This window comes from Ovis aries, chromosome 2 (assembly GCF_016772045.2).
Source record: "Ovis aries strain OAR_USU_Benz2616 breed Rambouillet chromosome 2, ARS-UI_Ramb_v3.0, whole genome shotgun sequence".
Lineage (NCBI taxonomy): Eukaryota > Metazoa > Chordata > Mammalia > Artiodactyla > Bovidae > Ovis > Ovis aries.
Genome location: NC_056055.1, coordinates 159,744,158 through 159,761,712, shown reverse-complemented (window position 1 = coordinate 159,761,712; position 17,555 = coordinate 159,744,158). Strand labels below are relative to the sequence as shown.

The 17,555-nt window shown below is 41.8% G+C and overlaps 1 long non-coding RNA gene across 3 annotated transcripts in view; it reads left to right on the top strand.

The window, feature by feature from the left end:
* The window catches only part of LOC121818714 (uncharacterized), a 167,591-nt gene that overhangs the window by 124,653 nt on the left and 25,383 nt on the right, over nucleotides 1–17,555 (top strand). The window lies entirely within an intron of this gene.

The window sequence follows — 17,555 nt, the reverse complement described above, 5'->3', positions numbered from 1 at the left end:
TGGACATGGAACAATAGACTGGTTCCAAATAGGAAAAGGAGGATATCAAGGCTGTATATTGTCACCCTGCTTATTTAACTTCTATGCAGAGTACATCATGAGAAACGCTGGACTGGAAGAAACACCAGCTGGAATCAAGATTGCTGGGAGAAATATCAGTAACCTCAGATATTCAGATGACACCACCCTTATGGGAGAAAGTGAAGAGGAGCTAAAAAGCCTTTTGCTGAAAGTGAAAGAGGAGAGTGAAAAAGTTGGCTTAAAGTTCAACATTCAGAAAACAAAGATCATGGCATCTGGTCCCATCACTCCATGGGAAATAGATGGAGAAACAGTGGAAACAGTGTCAGACTTTATTTTTCTGGGCTCCAAAATCACTGCAGATGGTGACTGCAGCCATGAAATTGAAAGATGCTTACTCCTTGGAAGAAAAGTTATGACCAGCCTAGATAGCATATTCAAAAGCAGAGACATTACTTTGCCGACTAAGGTCTGTCTAGTCAAGGCTATGGTTTTTCCAATAGTCATGTATGGATGTGAGAGTTGGACTGTGAAGAAGGCTGAGCACTGAAGAATTGATGCTTTTGAACTGTGGTGTTGGAGAAGACTCTTGAGAGTCCCTTGGACTGCAAGGAGATCCAACCAGTCCATTCTGAAGGAGATCAACCCTGGGATTTCTTTGGAAGGAATGATGCTAAACTGAAACTCCAGTACTTTGGCCACCTCATGCGAAGAGTTGACTCACTGGAAAAGACTCTGATGCTGGGAGGGATTGGGGGCAGAAGAAGGGGATGACTGAGGATGAGAGGTTGGATGGCATCACTGACTTGATGGATGCGAGTCTGAGTGAACTCCGGGAGTTGGTGATGGACAGGGAGGCCTGGCATGCTACGATTTATGGGGTCGCAAAGAGTTGAACAGAACTGAATGACTGAAGTGAACTAAATAGGGACACCAGTCATATTGGATTAAGACCCACCCTAATGACCCCATTTTCAATTAATTACCTTTCTAAAGACTCTTACCTCCAAACACAGTCATATTCTGAGGTACTGGGTGTTAGGACTTCAACATATGAATTTTGAGGGGACACACTGAGCCCATAAAAATAGAATATCAAAGTTTCTTGAAGAGATATTACTATATTTGATTATGGAGTGCTGACCCCATTGGTGGTGTGGTGTTTTATGATATATGTACTCTGTCACCTTCTAACATTACCTGAATTCAGAACTTCAAAACAGAATTTGCCACAAGGGTTTCTGAAAAAGGGTTTTTAACCTTTGTAGCCAAGATTTCAACTGAGGCCAGGTTTCCGCTGCTTGCCACAGTGCTTGGCTATAAAATGAGGGGATGAAGTCACAAGTCTTTAGGGTCCTCCCAACCTCTATCATTTCACTGAATGTATGACAATGAGAAGGGATGGTTTTTAAATAAATCTTCTAGACCAGTTCTTCTAATTGTGCTTGTCTCACTGGATGATTCTCAAGGCAGGGCTGTATCTTATAGCCATAGAAAAAGGCTTGGGCTAGTTAGACAGGGGCTATTCTGGAGTCCTGAGTGCCTGGGACATTTTCCAGAAGTATAGGGTTGGTATGAAGAGGGCTTTCTTGCTTTGTTAGGAGGGGAGTGACTGGAGGAGGGCTAGATGTGGTCTTACACATAGAACAAACATGGACAGCTGGACAGGGCTTCATTTTAGGGCTTGTACAAGGCAGACGAAAGAAATCCCACTGGACAAGAAATAGGTTCATTTGTAAAGCTTATGGGGTGTGGAGTGCTTCTTTCCCCCTTTCATTCTTGCTGATTGAGAGCCTCAGGAGATGAGGGGCATAAATTCTCTGCTGTTTTCAGGTCAATAGAGAATTCAAAATATTACATAAAAAAGCTCTTAGCATTCATTTTAGCAAACTTTGAAGACCTGGTTAATGCCATGTGAGGTCTGAAGTTTTTCTATTTTTGAGTGAAAATGCTTTGCCTTTCAAAATAGTAATTGTGGATATGGGGTATTAGACTTTTAAACTATGTTTTGATACCAAATATCTCATTAAAAATAAAATCCAAGAAGGAATACCTAAGAGAATGGTGCTGACTTGTGTTTGATGTCTTGTTGCAAACTGAGATAAAAGGCATGTTTCCCCCAGTTTTTAAAGGATTTCTGTTTTGCAAGAGTTCTGGTAGCTTTGTTGTATTAGAAATTTTTAGGTACTCTGCAAACACATGGTCAGATAGCTTACAGGAAGATCACGTTGGAAGGGTTTGGAGTCTTGGAATAAAATTTGATGCTGTTCAGACTCATGTCTTGTCTTTTCTGGGTTTGAGTTTCCCTGGTCATTGGCAGCACCTTGCGATTGAAAGCAGGATGACCAGATCTCCAGAATTAAGGCTGAAGGCCGTGGAGGGTCAGAAGAAGTAAGCTTATCTGGTCTTAGGAGTGGGCATGTCCACTTGAGCTGGATGAAAATGAGGAACACAGCTTCAGAGTTTGTTGCAGATGATGACCAGAGCTTGATTGAGGTCAGTTTGCTTGGAACCAGCCCAGAAGCAAGGTAGAGGGTGTGTGTGAATAAGGACATGAGTGAGTCCCTGAAGAATGGTCAGTGCAGAGGAACCTGCCATGCATATACCACATCAGCTCTTAAGAATCTACCCTGTTTCTAGTAAGAAAATTATTATTGGATCACACCTCTCTATACTCTATTTCTCAGAGTCATCAGTCCAGCAAGAGGCCTGGTCACCATACCTTTGTGGTCAGGCCAGTTCTCCATGCTTCTTTTTTGTTACGGCAGCACCATGACAGTAAGGCTGAGATGAAGCGAACCTTTGGCAAGTATGAGTCATGTTCAGAGGTGACCTCAGGTATCCTCAGGCCTTCATGTCTGACCTCATGGATGCTTCCAGCAAATACCTGCCCTTCCAAGTACTGCTGTGTTCAGACTGAGCTTTATCATTCCTCAAAGGGTAACGAAATTCAAACATTTATGGAAGGGCAGTGGTTCATGGAGCTTCTATCCTGCTTTTCTGCTGTCCCTTTTCATACCACACTGTGTCTGAAGTTGGCTTGATTCACCCATGTACCGAAGAGGGCACTTAATGGACTGTGGGTATTTACATCATGCTGAATCCCAGGGGAGTTTCAGTTCTCTACTCAGTAACTCCAGAGGTAGCATTTGGTATCCCTGTTGGTGAAGCCAAAGTCTGTGATGCTGAACAGCCACAGTACAATTAAGCTATCAAGATATACCTATGAAAACTAACATTAGAGTGCCTTGTGGGATCAATAGGAGATACACTGCAAAACTCAGCAGTGGCCACAGGACTGGAAAAGGTCAGTTTTCATTCCAATCCCAAAGAAAGGCAATGCCAAAGAATGCTCAAACTACCGCACAATTGCACTCATCTCACACGCTAGTAAAGTAATGTTCAAAATTCTCCAAGCCAGGCTTCAGCAGTATGTGAATCATGAACTTCCAGATGTTCAAGCTGGTTTTAGAAAAGGCAGAGGAACCAGAGATCAAATTACCAACATCTGCTGGGTCGTTGAAAAAGCAAGAGAGTTCCAGAAAAACATCTATTTCTGCCTTATTGACTATGCCAAAGTCTTTGACTGTGTGGCTCACAATCAACTGTGGAAAATTCTGAAAGAGATGGGAATACCAGACCATCTGACCTGCCTCTTGAGAAACCTATGTGCAGGTCAGGAAGCAACAGTTAGAACTGGACATGGAACAACAGACTGGTTCCAAATAGGAAAAGGAGGATATCAAGGCTGTATATTGTCACCCTGCTTATTTAACTTATATGCAGAGTACATCATGAGAAACGCTGTGCTGGAAGAAACACAAGCTGGGATCAAGATTGCTGGGAGAAATATCAATAACTTCAGATACACAGATGACACCACCCTTATGGCAGAAAGTGAAGAGGAACTCAAAAGCCTCTTGATGAAAGTGAAAGAGGAGAGGGAAAAAGTTGGCTTAAAGTTCAACATTCAGAAAACAAAGATCATGGCATCTGGTCCCATCATGGGAAGTAGATGGGGAAACAGTGGAAGTAGTGTTAGACTTAATTTTCTGGGCTCCAAAATCACTGCAGATGGTGACTGCAGCCATGAAATTGAAAGATGCTTACTCCTTGGAAGGAAAGTTATGACCAACCTAGATAGCATATTGAAAAGCAGAAACATTACTTTGCCAACAAAGGTCCATCTAGTCAAGGCTATGGTTTTTCCTGTAGTCATGTATGGATGTGAGAGTTGGACTGTGAAGAAGGCTGAATGCCGAAGAATTGATGCTTTTGAACTGTGGTGTTGGAGGAGACTCTTGAGAGTCCCTTGGACTGCAAGGAGATCCAACCAGTCCATTCTAAAGGAGATCAGTCCTGGGTGTTCATTGAAAGGACTGATGCTAAAGCTGAAACTCTAATACTTTGACCACCTCATGCAAAGAGTTGACTCATTGAAAAGAGTCACTCTTATGCTGGGAGTGATTGGGGGCAGGAGGAGAAGGGGACGACCGAGGATGAGATGGCCGGATGGCATCACTGACTCGATGGATGTGAGTCTGAGTGAACTCCGGGAGTTGATGATGGACAGGGAGGCCTGGCGTGCTGCAATCATGGGGTCGCAAAGAGTGAGACACTACTGAGCGACTGAACTGAACTGAACTGTGCATGTGTGCTAAATTGCTTTAGTTGTGTCTGACTCTTTGCGACCCTGGACTGTGTGTAGCCTGCCAGGCTTCTCTGTCCATGGGATTCTCCAGGCACGAATACTGGAGTGGATTGTCATGCCCTCCTGCAGGGGGTTTCTTGATCAGGGCTCAAAGCTGCATCTCTCATGTCTCCTGCATTGGCAGGTGGGTTCTTTGCCACTAGCGCCACCTGGGAAGCCAAGAGACACATGAGTGGCAGACAGTAGATGATAGAGGTTTCAGAGGAAAAGAGAGGGTGGAGAGCTGGAGTTGACAAGGGAGGCAGTAGGTAAGTGCCAAGTTCTGAGTTGAGAATGGAAAGTGTGTCTGAGTCAGGTAGGAGCTGCTTTTGATGGACAGAACACTATGGGCCATGGTGGGAAGTTGGACTGAATAGTCCTTATTGCAGACCTGTGATCTATCAGTCAGATTGTGAAAGTCTGATATGTAGTCAGTCCCCCTTCAGACCCAGTGAATTGCTATTGGTTTATGTTTTGAACTATTTTCAAGCAATTTTCCTTCTCCAGAATTCTTGTAATCAGAAACATATCAGCAGCAGGTCTGGGCCTTAACTACCTCCTCTGGCCTCTGAATCAGTCCAGATTCCTGCCTGCAGAGCAGAATTGAGCCCACTGACTCTTGTGTTGTTTGCACAATTTCTGCTATAGCCTCTAATCCATGCCATGCCCTGAGGGCTGCCTTTGGAAGGCAACCATCTTTAGGGGCAGGAAGGCCTGCTCCCACCTCCGAAAGCCCTGAGGGAAAGAGCGGGGGAGAGGAAAATTTGTTGTAATTTCATTCTTTCTTATAGCACTCTTTGCATGCAATAACTTTTTTGATGACAGATTATTTGCCTTAAAAAAGGACATTTTTTAAGTTATCTAAGTGGGTAATTGGGTTTATTAGAAGGAATTTGTAGTTTAGAGTGATATATACATTAACACTTTATCTGATCCCCAATGTCTAATTGTGTCAGGACAGTGATGTCTGCTTGTGAAGAACAACTTTGTAGTTTCCCTTGGGAAGAAATGTATCCCCCAGATGGGCGAATTCAACTGAGTTATCTTATCTTTTTAATTTTAGAGTAAACACCTTTGGCTCCTGTGTCCTAAAAGACTTCTTTCAAGTGTACCATACATCTAAATAGTCTCTTGAATTCATTGTTTATTCAGCTGAAAATCAAAATGTTATTGGCAACTGAATGAATTCCAGACTAATGAAACAAGATATTTCTTTACTGGGGGAAGCTTTATCTAATTGAAGTATGCACCAAGATCCTCATACTTAGAGGAATAGTATACAGAATGCTCTGGATCACATGTACAGAGAGAATAGGGGAACTTTCCTGTAAGGTCAGAAATCCTGGTCACACTGTGTTTCTAGCCACTTTAAAAGAGTTACTCACTGCTGCTTCCTGCTGTTGCTCAGCGTCCTCTGTAGCTTTTTCTCTGAAGTAACTACACAGCTAGAGTTTGTGCCTGAGCTGTGTTGGTGAAACAAAAATCAATGTTTAGTGTAGAAGCTTCTTCTGGGCCAATTCAGAAGCCAACTAGCTATTCCTTCTGAGTCATGTTAGAGGATGGGTGCAGCAATGCTTCCCTGGATTAGTCTGGATACAACGGACTGGTCTACCTCCAGCGGAATGAGGAATTTTCCTATGCCTGTAAGCCATATTTCTAAGAAGGTTGAAGTACAGACTTGACTCTATGTGCATTTACCCCTCCAATATCATGTTTCAGAAACAGTGTCTGGTCAGCAGCTTTTGTGCTTTGGGTCTCAGTGGCCTCCCTCTCCAGAGTGAACCTCAGGGCTAAGAATTCCAGCCACACTCATGCTGTCAGTCTTGATCTTCGTGACCCACAGGCCTCGTGCCATTCCCACCAGCTTCAGAAACACTGGGAAACAGTAGCCTGCCTACCTAATAGTCCTGCCTTGTCACTTTGGGTTTTTTACTTCTTGTTCACAGGTTACTGGTCAAAGTAAGTCACAAAACTGATCCCAGAGTTTTAAATGAAATGCATTAGCTCTTCAGCAATGGAGCTGCCACACTCATGGGCAGTACTTTGCCTTCTCTCTTTAGTTTCCTCTCGCATACTGCCAAGTCCTGCTTCTAAACTGTCTTAACTTTCTGCACGTTCTCCGAGCTGGCCTTCATTCTCTGACTCTAGAGGTATCTCAAGTCTGCTTGACTACAGTGAGTGAGGGAAACTTCTCTGGAGTGTTTCTCAGCATCTTCACCCATTTTTCACTCTTGCTTTCAAATCTCAGGAAAAAGGCATTCTTCTCCTTTGTCACTACTCTCCTAGATCTCATGGCCTCCTGCTTCCCCTGGAATCTTGCTCTGCTGGTTATTCCCTTTATGCTGCAATATGTTCTTCAGAGGCATCTCTAGACATCTCCCTCCATTTGGCAAACAAGTTCAAGTTGCCATTAAGTAAAAAAAAAAAAAAAAATCCCACAAGCTGAGAAAACATGCAGTCAAAATAACAAACACCTCCTCCCCTGCAAGACCCTTTGACCCTGATACCACCTCTTTACTTTTCTTTGCTGACAAATAGTCTATACCTACCACACACTTCTTGGAATCTGGTTTGCAACCTCAACTATGCTCAAACTATGTTCTTATTGGTCACCAGCATCTCATAGTCTCTAACTCATAAGATAAAATCTTAGTCCTTAGCTTCTTGACGCTTTCTGCAGTATGAGACATCTTGGCCATCCACTTTGAGATGGGCTGAATGTGTGCTTCCAAAATTCAAATATTGAAGCCCTAATCCCAGTGCAACGATATTTGGACATGGAACCTTTGGGAAGTAATTAGGTGATGAGGATGGAGCCCTCATGAATGGGATCAGTGCCTTCATAACAAGAGACATGATAAAGATGATCTCTCCTTCCATGAGGTGAGAACACAAGAAGGCAGCCATCTGCAAACTAGGAAGGAAGGTCTCACCAAGAACCCATCCATTCCAGTACCCTGATCTTAGACTTCCAGCCTCTAGAACTGTGAAAAAGCAATGTTTGTTGTTTAAGCCACTATTCTATAGTATTTTATTATAGCAGCACAATTAAACTAAGACACACACCTCAAAACTTCAGTTGAACTTTGTGATGCCAAGTGTTTCTATGCATCTCTGATTCTTTATTACTACTTTCAAGACTTGCCCTTCGGTCCTCTTCCTGCTTTCTAAATAAAGGTCTCCTTCTTCTTAGTTATCACTTCTCTCCCTAGCAATAGTCTTTCTCCAAGTGACTGCCATCTGGTCACTTGAATTAAAATAACACTCCTTGGAAAATACCTCCAAACCCTAAATCACAGCAATGACCTGTCTTAGATCTGCATTTTCAGTTGTTTGCTGTATATTTTCACCTGAAAGATGATTCATTGATTCAAACTCAAACTAAAGGTGATCAAAGTTGAACTTACTTTTTTTCTCTTTATTGTTATTTTAGTTCATTCTTTCATCACCAGTGATAAAGAATACAATACCTTCTTAACTGGCTGCTCTGATTCATAATTTATACGTGTCTGGATAAATTTCATAATGGCCGGTTATTTTTCAAGCTTTGGCCCTGTTTAAAAACTTTCAGTATCAGCTCTTGCCTACTGAATTAAACCTAGCCAGAACCTTGCCTTATGGTGCTTTGCAGTGTGGATACACCACACCTTTCAGACTTATTCTTCTAAAACTCTCTACAAATTGCCTGTGCTACAGATGAAACTAGCGACTGGTGGTTCCATGAATGTGCTTTGTACATTCTTGCCTCCATTTCAATAAACTGACATGCAAAAACGGTAAATAATAGATTACTCTAAAAATGGATACTAGTGGATTCACCTTAATGAGTTGAATTCATGAACCCAGAGATGACATCTGTCCCTAAACTGTCTCTGAATATAGCTAAGAAGAAAGTTGAGTAGGGAGGTATATATTTGTTATTCAAAGTTATTTGTCTTTGATCATTACCATTTTTTAATATATGTCTTCTCTCCCTAAAGAAGACTGTAAGTTCCTTGTGGACACTGCATGACTTACTCTTGTTCACATCTTCTAAGATATGAAGAGCACATAATACATATTCCACATGTATTTGTTGAAGGGGAATATATGGATGGTTAAAAAAATGGATAACATGCAACCATCTTTTGAGATAAAATATCTATTATTAATATTTATCATGCAAGTCTGGTTTCCCATTCCCAAAGGAAAGCTTTATAGTAAACATCTTAAATCCTAGACAAATGGAAATTAAGCTGCTCTCAAATTTATCTGGAGATTATAAGGCGTTTTGTGATGTTTCCCGTTTTATCTTCCAGCTTAATTTTCATCTGGATAGCAATGGCTCTAGCATGTTGTAGATGCCAGCTGGGGAAACTTTGCCATTTATAGCATGAGTCATTAAGCTTTTTCACAAATTTTCCAAGATTTTTTGAGGCTGGTGATAGCTGCAAGGGTAATGCACATTCTCTATGCCAAAAGATGTGAATTAATGAAGTAAAGGAAACATTTATCTCATAAATACCAAGGGAAGTTTTGCCAAATCTCTTCAGGTTGTCTCTTTTCTCTTGACATTTACTTGGAAAGAGTGTATCCTGGTAATGAGAATTGCATGTAATGGACGGAGGAGCCTGGTAGGCTGCAGTCCATGGGGTCACTAGGAGTCGGACAGGACTGAGTGACTTCACTTTCACTTTTCACTTTTATGCATTGGAGAAGGAAATGGCAACCCACTCAGTGTTCTTGCCTAGAGAATCCCAGGGACAGGGGAGCCTGGTGGGCTGCCATCTATGGGGTCGCCCAGAGTCGGACACGACTGAAGTGACTTAGTACCAGCAGCAGCAGCAGAGAGACCTCTATGAACTGATGCGGACCTTACATGGCCATTGTGAGGTGTTTGAGGGATAGTGGAAGTTGAGATAGTCTTTGAGATACATCCAGAATATATAGGAAAATGTGATCAGTGAAAAATGTGCAACCTCTCAACTAGGTCTTCATGTCCAATGCAAAGTCATACGATATGTGTGTGTAGTTATCTATATGTGAAATGGTAATTAAAATGCTGAAAATAAGCATTCTAGAGAAAAGCCTATCCTGGTAAAAACTGACAAAGGCTGATATCTTTAAAGTAAAATTCCTGGGTAGCTAAGGATATGATGTCACTCTGGGTCCTTGTTTTTATTCTCCTAGTGAAAAAGAAGAGAGTTTCAGTGATTTGTGTACTCTAGTCTAGGTGGTTTTGTGTCCATATTAGATAATAGACTTTACTGGGGGTCCACATAAAGATTTCCCCTTGTTTCCTCTGCCTTCAACTCAGCACATGCATGGCAAATTGGAAATGCTTTTTGCTCTTATTGGCTAGGCCCTGAAGTCCCTTATTCAATTCAGCAAATTGATCTCTGGCCTAAAGGGCAAGTGGAACTCTCAGCAGTTTTGTTTTGTGGTCTTTATGGTACCATGACTCCCGGGTAGCTAGAACACACTCTTCCATCTTCTCTGGGATTTGATTTTACTTTTATCTGTTTTTCTTACCCGGTTGGAGATATTCCCTTATCCGCCCTTTTACTGTTACTGTTCTTTCTTTTGCTTCCTTTGTTTTCAACTGTACAATTCTAGATGCCTGGAAGTTAATGTGGCTTGTTAAATATTCTCTGCACAGAGCCTGGAGAAAAGTACTATAAATGTCAGGCAAATAATGATAAGGAATCAAGTTCCGCTCTGTGCTTTTGCCTCTTTCTGGTAATAAGTTATGTAATAATGGACTAAATGATCAATTGGCAGCCTGGTGGGGTGAATGTGCTTCTCTGAGTGCTTCGTGAACACCCTGGAAGTGACTTAGGTATGGGGGAGAATAAAAACAGTAATTCATGTCAACTCTTATCTGCTTGAGCATTCATGTCCCAGGAAATTTCAGTAGAAAAATCTAATTTCTCATCCTCAGTTGTGTTTCATTTGCATTCAGAGAGGGATACTTTTCTGGTATCACTGCACAGGGAGGGAGTTCAGAGCTCAGAGTTTATGTTTTTTCATTTCCCATTTATAGTGAGTGCTCACTAAGTTCATGACACTGCCTGGAGGGAAAGTGGAATTAAGAGTAAAAGCAGGTTGGCTGGTGTCTCTCAAAGCTGCTTCTACAGCCCCAAATCACCAGAAGTGTCCTTTACCTGGAACCCACCTAAGGAACCCTCTCAAATAGCTAATATCCTGATCTTCTAACCTATGTATATAAAAGAGAAAAGCCCATTGTCATTAGAGAATGTGAACTATTGATATAAATGATAGCATTGATAATCCTAAAGATATCATAAAATACACTTTCTTCCCATAAATTGTTTACAGTTTTGTGGAGAATGTTTTGCTCATTTAAAAGCAGTGTCACAGTCTATAACAAATTTCAGAGAATAAGCACAGAAAGACTAGGGAAAGTACGGTCTGCATGGGCTGCAACTATCAGAGGAAAGTTTCATGGACATGGCAGACCTGAGCTTGGCCTTGAAATAAAGAAGACCTGTGGCTATACTGTGCCAGTGGGGGATAGTGGAAAGAGGAAGGGTTTGGGGAATAGTTGGGCCTGGTTTGGATTCTGCTTGACTACTTACCAGCTGTATGACCTCATGCTAGCTGCTAAACCTGTCTACATCTAAGTTGTCTCCTGAGAAAGTTGTGCAGAGCTGCCTAACAGGCCCTGTGTAAGTCGTACATGTAATTGGTTGGAAGACTATGGAAGCGAGCCCGTTAGGCAACTGAAAGTGTAGAGTGAAGGCGTAGGGCACAGGGAAGTGAGGCTGCCGATTGGCTAGTGCAGAAGGTAACCTGGAGAGGAGTGCAAAATAAGGTTAGATTACCGGAGAAAACAGAGGATGTAGGTTACACGTTATTCTAGTTAACTAGAATTCAGTTAGCTGGAGCATGCAGTTCTCTTGTGTGAGGGAATTTATTGTGTAAATGGGCATGCTCTTCATTGTGCTTCCGGTCTCAGCTTGGATATTTATCTTCTGAGTCCTGCCTGTGCTCCTATTACACTGCATTGCAATTGATTTTCCCATGACTGTCTCCCACTCTAGATGGGTGTGTTTCTTGAAGAGGGCTCAGACTGTGCCTATCTTATTCACTGTTGTATCTGAGCACTTAGCATAGGATCTGGCTATTTATTAAGCACAAAGTAGGTGCTTGATGAATATAGATGGATGAGAGGAAGAGAAAGAAAAGGGAGGGAGACAGAAAGAAGAGATAACTAATCAATAAGCTGGAAATGAAGAGAGTCTGGTAGATGAAAATGATGACTAAGCTGGCTGGTAAACAGGGAATGAGAATTGACCTCTCACAGAATCCTGACTTTGGGTTTTGTTTTGAATGGACCGGGAATTTAACTTTGAAATGCCTGAGAGTCACTTTACAACTACAGGCAAGTGCATTTTCCTTAAAAGCCCTGCTCCTCTCTTTTCTACGGCTGTTTTCAATTGCTTCAGTGCAACTGCAAAAAGAAAGGATGCCAGCCATTCCAATAGTCATTTCTTTAAACAAGCAAGCAACCAGGGAGGACCTCTTTAAGAAATATCTGTTTTATGACACCCATCAATTATACCATTTTATTACTGATTCTAAAATGTATTTTTCATGTTTTAATATCTCTGCAATCAGGATGCATTTTATACTCCATGGTATATGATAGTTATAAATGGCTCTGGTTTTTATTTCTTGGTCATAAATTAAATAACTGGGCATCTTTTAATCAATATCTTAGATAAAGTGAAGAAACTAAGATCTCAGCTAGCTGAGGTGTTTTCTGAAGGTTGACCTATAATTTAGTAACAGAGTTAGGAGGAGAACCCTGATCTTCCTCCTCCCAGTGGCTGATGGCTCTGTGCTCCTGATTATGCTTACTTCTCTCCTCTCATCTCATATATCAAAATTGCATATGCATCATGGTAAAATTGCTTTGCATTCTCAGCTGCAAGAAGCCAACTCTGTTCCAGAATTGCAAAATGATCACTTAGGATACCTGAAGAGTATAGAGTTATAATGGTCAGTGCAAGATGCAGGCACATTCACTGTTGATCCGAGTTCTGTGAAAGGTAAGCAGAAGATGTTTGCTACCAAATTGATTCAGAGAGACTCAGAATGTGAATGAGTCCTGTGAATGGAGGGGATGCAGCAGAGACACCATGGCAACCGCATTTCCATCATTGTTCTCCTGCCTCTTCTCAGCCCCAAGGGCCTGTATAATGAGACCTTGACTTGCCTGGACTGGATTCAATAGTAACGTATTTTATTGTTCAGTGACTGTTTGGATTTTAAAGCCGAAGTGCCCTGGATGGCCTTGCCTGACAATCTGGAAGCCTGAGGGAAGTCAGTTTCTTTATATTATGCATGATTTGAGAGTCCCACAGTCAGTCATCCCTGCTCCAAATAATAAATGGGCAGATAGATACAAGTCTCTGTCGGGAAGGGGAGATTTGGAACCCAGAGGTTTTGTTCACGCTGTTCACCATGAATAGCTTGCTGCAGAACACTCACTGAGTTACATTTAGCAGTTTCCTACCCCTGCAATGTTGTCTTGGTCTCACACAGGATAGTTTATTTCTCATTCTAGAATTTTCCACACTCAAAGAACATTGGCTCTTGTGTACCTAATGTTTTCTGTCTGTGCTACTTTGTGGAATTTATTATTTAAATATGTTGGATGAAGTAAAAAAAAAAATTCTAGAATTTGCTTGGAATTGGTCATTAGGTTGCTGGGATATTTCCATTGGGCTCATATACAACTCTTGGCTCATAGGGACTTGAAAATATCACAATAGTTGTTTCTATATGTTATACCATGAGAGCAGTCTATAAATCTTTCTCTCTGACTGTGTTTTCACCACTGGAATTCCCTAATTCTCTGGAGAATTTAGTAATTCTCCCAGGATTAGACTTTATGGTTCTATAAAAGTTAAATTATCCATTAAGCAATCAACTGGTTTCAAAAAAAAAAAAAAAAGACGAATTAGGGGTAGGATTTGGAGACATTTAAATAAATGAATAAAATATTGATGCCTAAGTTAAAGATAAAACTTCTGACAGTCATTATGGCTTGCACATTTTACTGAATAGTTCAGTTCAGTTCAGTTCAGTTTCTCAGTCATGTCCAACTCTGCAACCCCATGGACTGCAGCACGCCAGGCTTCCCTGCCCATCACCAAATCCTAGAGCTTACTCAGACTCGTGTCTGTTTTTTTGTTTTTTTTTAGACTCATGTCTGTTGAGTCGGTGATGGCATCCAACCATCTCATCCTCTGTCATCCCTTTCTCCTCCTGCCTTCAATCCTTCTCGGTGTCAGGGACTTTTCCAATGAGTCAGTTCTTCGCATCAGGTGGCCAAAATATTGGAATTTCAGCTTCAACATCAGTCTTTCCAATGAATATTCAGGACTGATTTCTTTTAGGATTGACTGGTTGGATCTCCTTGTAGTCCAAGAGTCTCTCAAGAGTCTTCTCCAACACCACAGTTCAAAAACATAAATTCTTCTGCGCTCAGCTTTCTTTCTAGTCCAACTCTCAAATCCATACATCCATATATGACTCAAATCCATACTGGAAAAACCATAGCTTTGACTAGATGGACCTTTGTTGGCAAAGTAATGTCTCTGCGTTTTAATATGCTGTCTAGGTTGGTCATAGCTTTTCTTCCAAGGAGCAAGCATCATTATGGCTTGCACATGTTTACTGAATAATTACTTCTCCTAAATAATTATAATAATGAACGTTTGAACACTTCTGTGTGTAAGACATAAGTATTGGGACTTATTCTCTGAGTCAGAATTTAGAGAACCTGAGTAACTGAGTGTTTGGCTATAGAAATTATAGTAGATTCCCACTGATTTTTTTTTTCTGTCTAGGTTTGATCTTGTCCCATCTCACCCCCAGAAATCTTATCAAATTCTCTTCTCATTCAGTTCAGTTCAGTAGCTCAGTTGTGTCCAACTCTTTGTGACCCCATGAATCGCAGCACGCCAGGCCTCCCTGTCCATCACCAGCTCCCGGAGTTCACCCAGACTCATGTGCATTGAGTTGGTGATGCCATCCAACCATCCCACCCTCTGTCATCCCCTACTCCTCCTGCCCCCAGTCGCTCCCAGCATCAGGGTCTTTTCCAATCAGTCAATCTTTGCATCAGGTGGCCAAAGTACTGGAGTTTCAGCTTCAGCATCAGTCCTTCCAATGAACACCCAGGACTGGTCTCCTTTAGGATGGACTGGTTGGATCTCCTTGCAGTCCAAGGAACCCATAAGAGTCTTCTCCAGCACCGTAGTTCAAAAGCATCAATTCTTCGGTGCTCAGCTCTCTTCACAGTCCAACTCTTACATCCATTCATGACCACTGGAAAAACCATAGCCTTGACAAGACAGACCTTAGTCGGCAAAATAATGTCTCTGCTTTTGAATATGCTATCTAGGTTGGTCATAACTTTTCTTCCAAGGAGTAAGCGTCTTTTAATTTCATGGCTGCAGTGATTTTGGAGCCCCCCAAAATAAAGTCTGACACTGTTTTCACTGTTTCCCCATCTATTTCCCATGAAGTGATGGGACCAAATGCCATGATCTTCGTTTTCTGAATGTTGAGCTTTAAGCCAACTTTTTCACTCTCCTCTTTCACTCTCATCAAGAGGCTTTTTAGTACTTCTTCACTTTCTGCCATAAGGGTGGTGTCATCTGCATATCTGAGGTTGTTGATATTTCTCCCAGCAATCTTGATTCCAGCTTGTGCTTCTTCCAGCCCAGCGTTTGTCATAATGTACTCTGCATATAAGTTAAATAAGCAAGGTGACAATATACAGCCTCGATATCCTCCTTTTCCTATTTGAAACCAGTCTGTTGTTTCATGTCCAGTTCTAACTGTTGCTTCCTGACCTGCATATAGGTTTCTCAAGAGGCAGGTCAGGTGGTCTGTATTCCCATCTCTTTCAGAATTTTCCACAGTTGATTGTGATCCACACAGTCAAAGGCTTTGGCATAGTCAATAAAGGAGAAATAGATGTTTTTCTGGAACTCTCTTGCTTTTCCATGATCCAGCGGATGTTGGCAATTTGATCTCTGGTTCCTCTGCCTTTTCTAAAACCAGCTTGAACATCTGGAAGTTCACTGTTCACATACTGCTGAAGCCTGGCTTGGAGAATTTTGAGCATTACTTTACTAGCATGTGAGATGAGTGCAATTGTGCAGTAGTTTGAGCATTCTTAGGCATTGCCTTTCTTTGGGATTGGAATGAAAACTGACCTTTTCCAGTCCTGTGGCCACTGCTGAGTTTTCCAAATTTGCTGGCATATTGAGTCCAGCACTTTCACAGCATCATCTTTCTGGATTTGAAATAGTTCCACTGGAATCCATCACCTCCACTAGCTTTGTTTGTAGTGATACTTTCTAAGGCCCACTTGACTTCACATTCCAGGATGTCTGGCTCTAGATGAGTGATCACGGCTTCGTGATTATCTTGGTCACGAAGATCTTTTTTGTACAGTTCTTCTGTGTATTCTTACTACCTCTTAATATCTTCTGCTTCTGTTAGGTCCATACCATTTCTGTCCTTTACCGAGCCCATCTTTTCATGAGGGTAAAGTGTCTGCCTGCAGTGTGGGAGACCCAGGTTCGATCCTTGGTTTGGAAAGAACCCCTGGAGAAGGAAATGGCAACCCACTCCAGTGTTCTTGCCTGGAGAATCCCATGGATGGAGGATCTCACGGGGTCGCAAAAAGTCAACACAACTGAGTGACTTCACTTTCACTTTCACAGATGAAAGCACCTTGCCTGATACAATTAACTGAAAACAGCAATAAGTGAAACTGAAAACTCTTCTCATTAGAATGGACAAAATCAAAATTTGACATGATTGTCTTTTTCTAGCCACAGTCCAGAGGTTGGTAGAAGACTCAGGTAGGTCTATTAGAGTCCTTCCCTTAGGAAATTTGGTCTTTTTGGCATGACTGCAATTGCAACATGTAGGCTAGGTGTCTTCTGGCCACCTTATTTTCCCCTTGTGGTTATCTGAAGGAGAGAGACTGAGCTGGAGATGAATAAAGGATGTGTACAAAGCGGAGCAGAGAGGACGGGTAGAAGGCATTTCTGAAGGTGTCAGAGGCCTTGTCCCGAAGCATAGCTTACTTTTTATCCTTGTAGTCTCATGGTGATTTCCGTCTTGTTTTTTTCTCATTTAATTTTGAGTGGGTTTCTTTTATCAGTAACCAGATAAACAGTAACCAGTAAACATCTATCATAAATATAGATGTTTAGTATGAATTGATATCATTTAAGACTGTCTGATGGAGAAGGCAATGGCAACCCATTCCAGTACTCTTGCCTGGAAAATCCCATGGACAGAGGAGCCTGGTGGGCTGCAGTCCATGGGGTCGCGAAGAGTCAGACACGACTGAGTGACTTCCCTCTCACTTTTCACTTTCCTGCATTGGAGAAGGAAATGGCAACCCACTCCAGTGTTCTTGCCTAGAGAATCCCAGGGACAGGGGAGCCTGGTGGGCTGCCGTCTCTGGGGTCGCACCGAGTCAGACATGACTGAAGCGACTTAGCAGCAGCAGCAGCAACAAGACTGTCTGATAGAATAACCGGAGTCCAAACTCAGTTTTGAAGTTTTCTCTAATTAGTTTAGAAAAGCTTTGAGAAGTGGACTGCCTCATTAAATGAAGAAAAAGGACAACTGATTTTACCTTCTGTATGTGTCCTACTTTTACTATATTGGATTCTCCACTTAAAAACTTGTATTGGGCACTCATGGCTTGAAAACCATAGAATGGAACAGTAAAACTTAAAATCCTTTGTGCCCTTACATCCCCTGGCCTTGAGGATTGTGTGGTCTAGATGAGAGAGAAAAT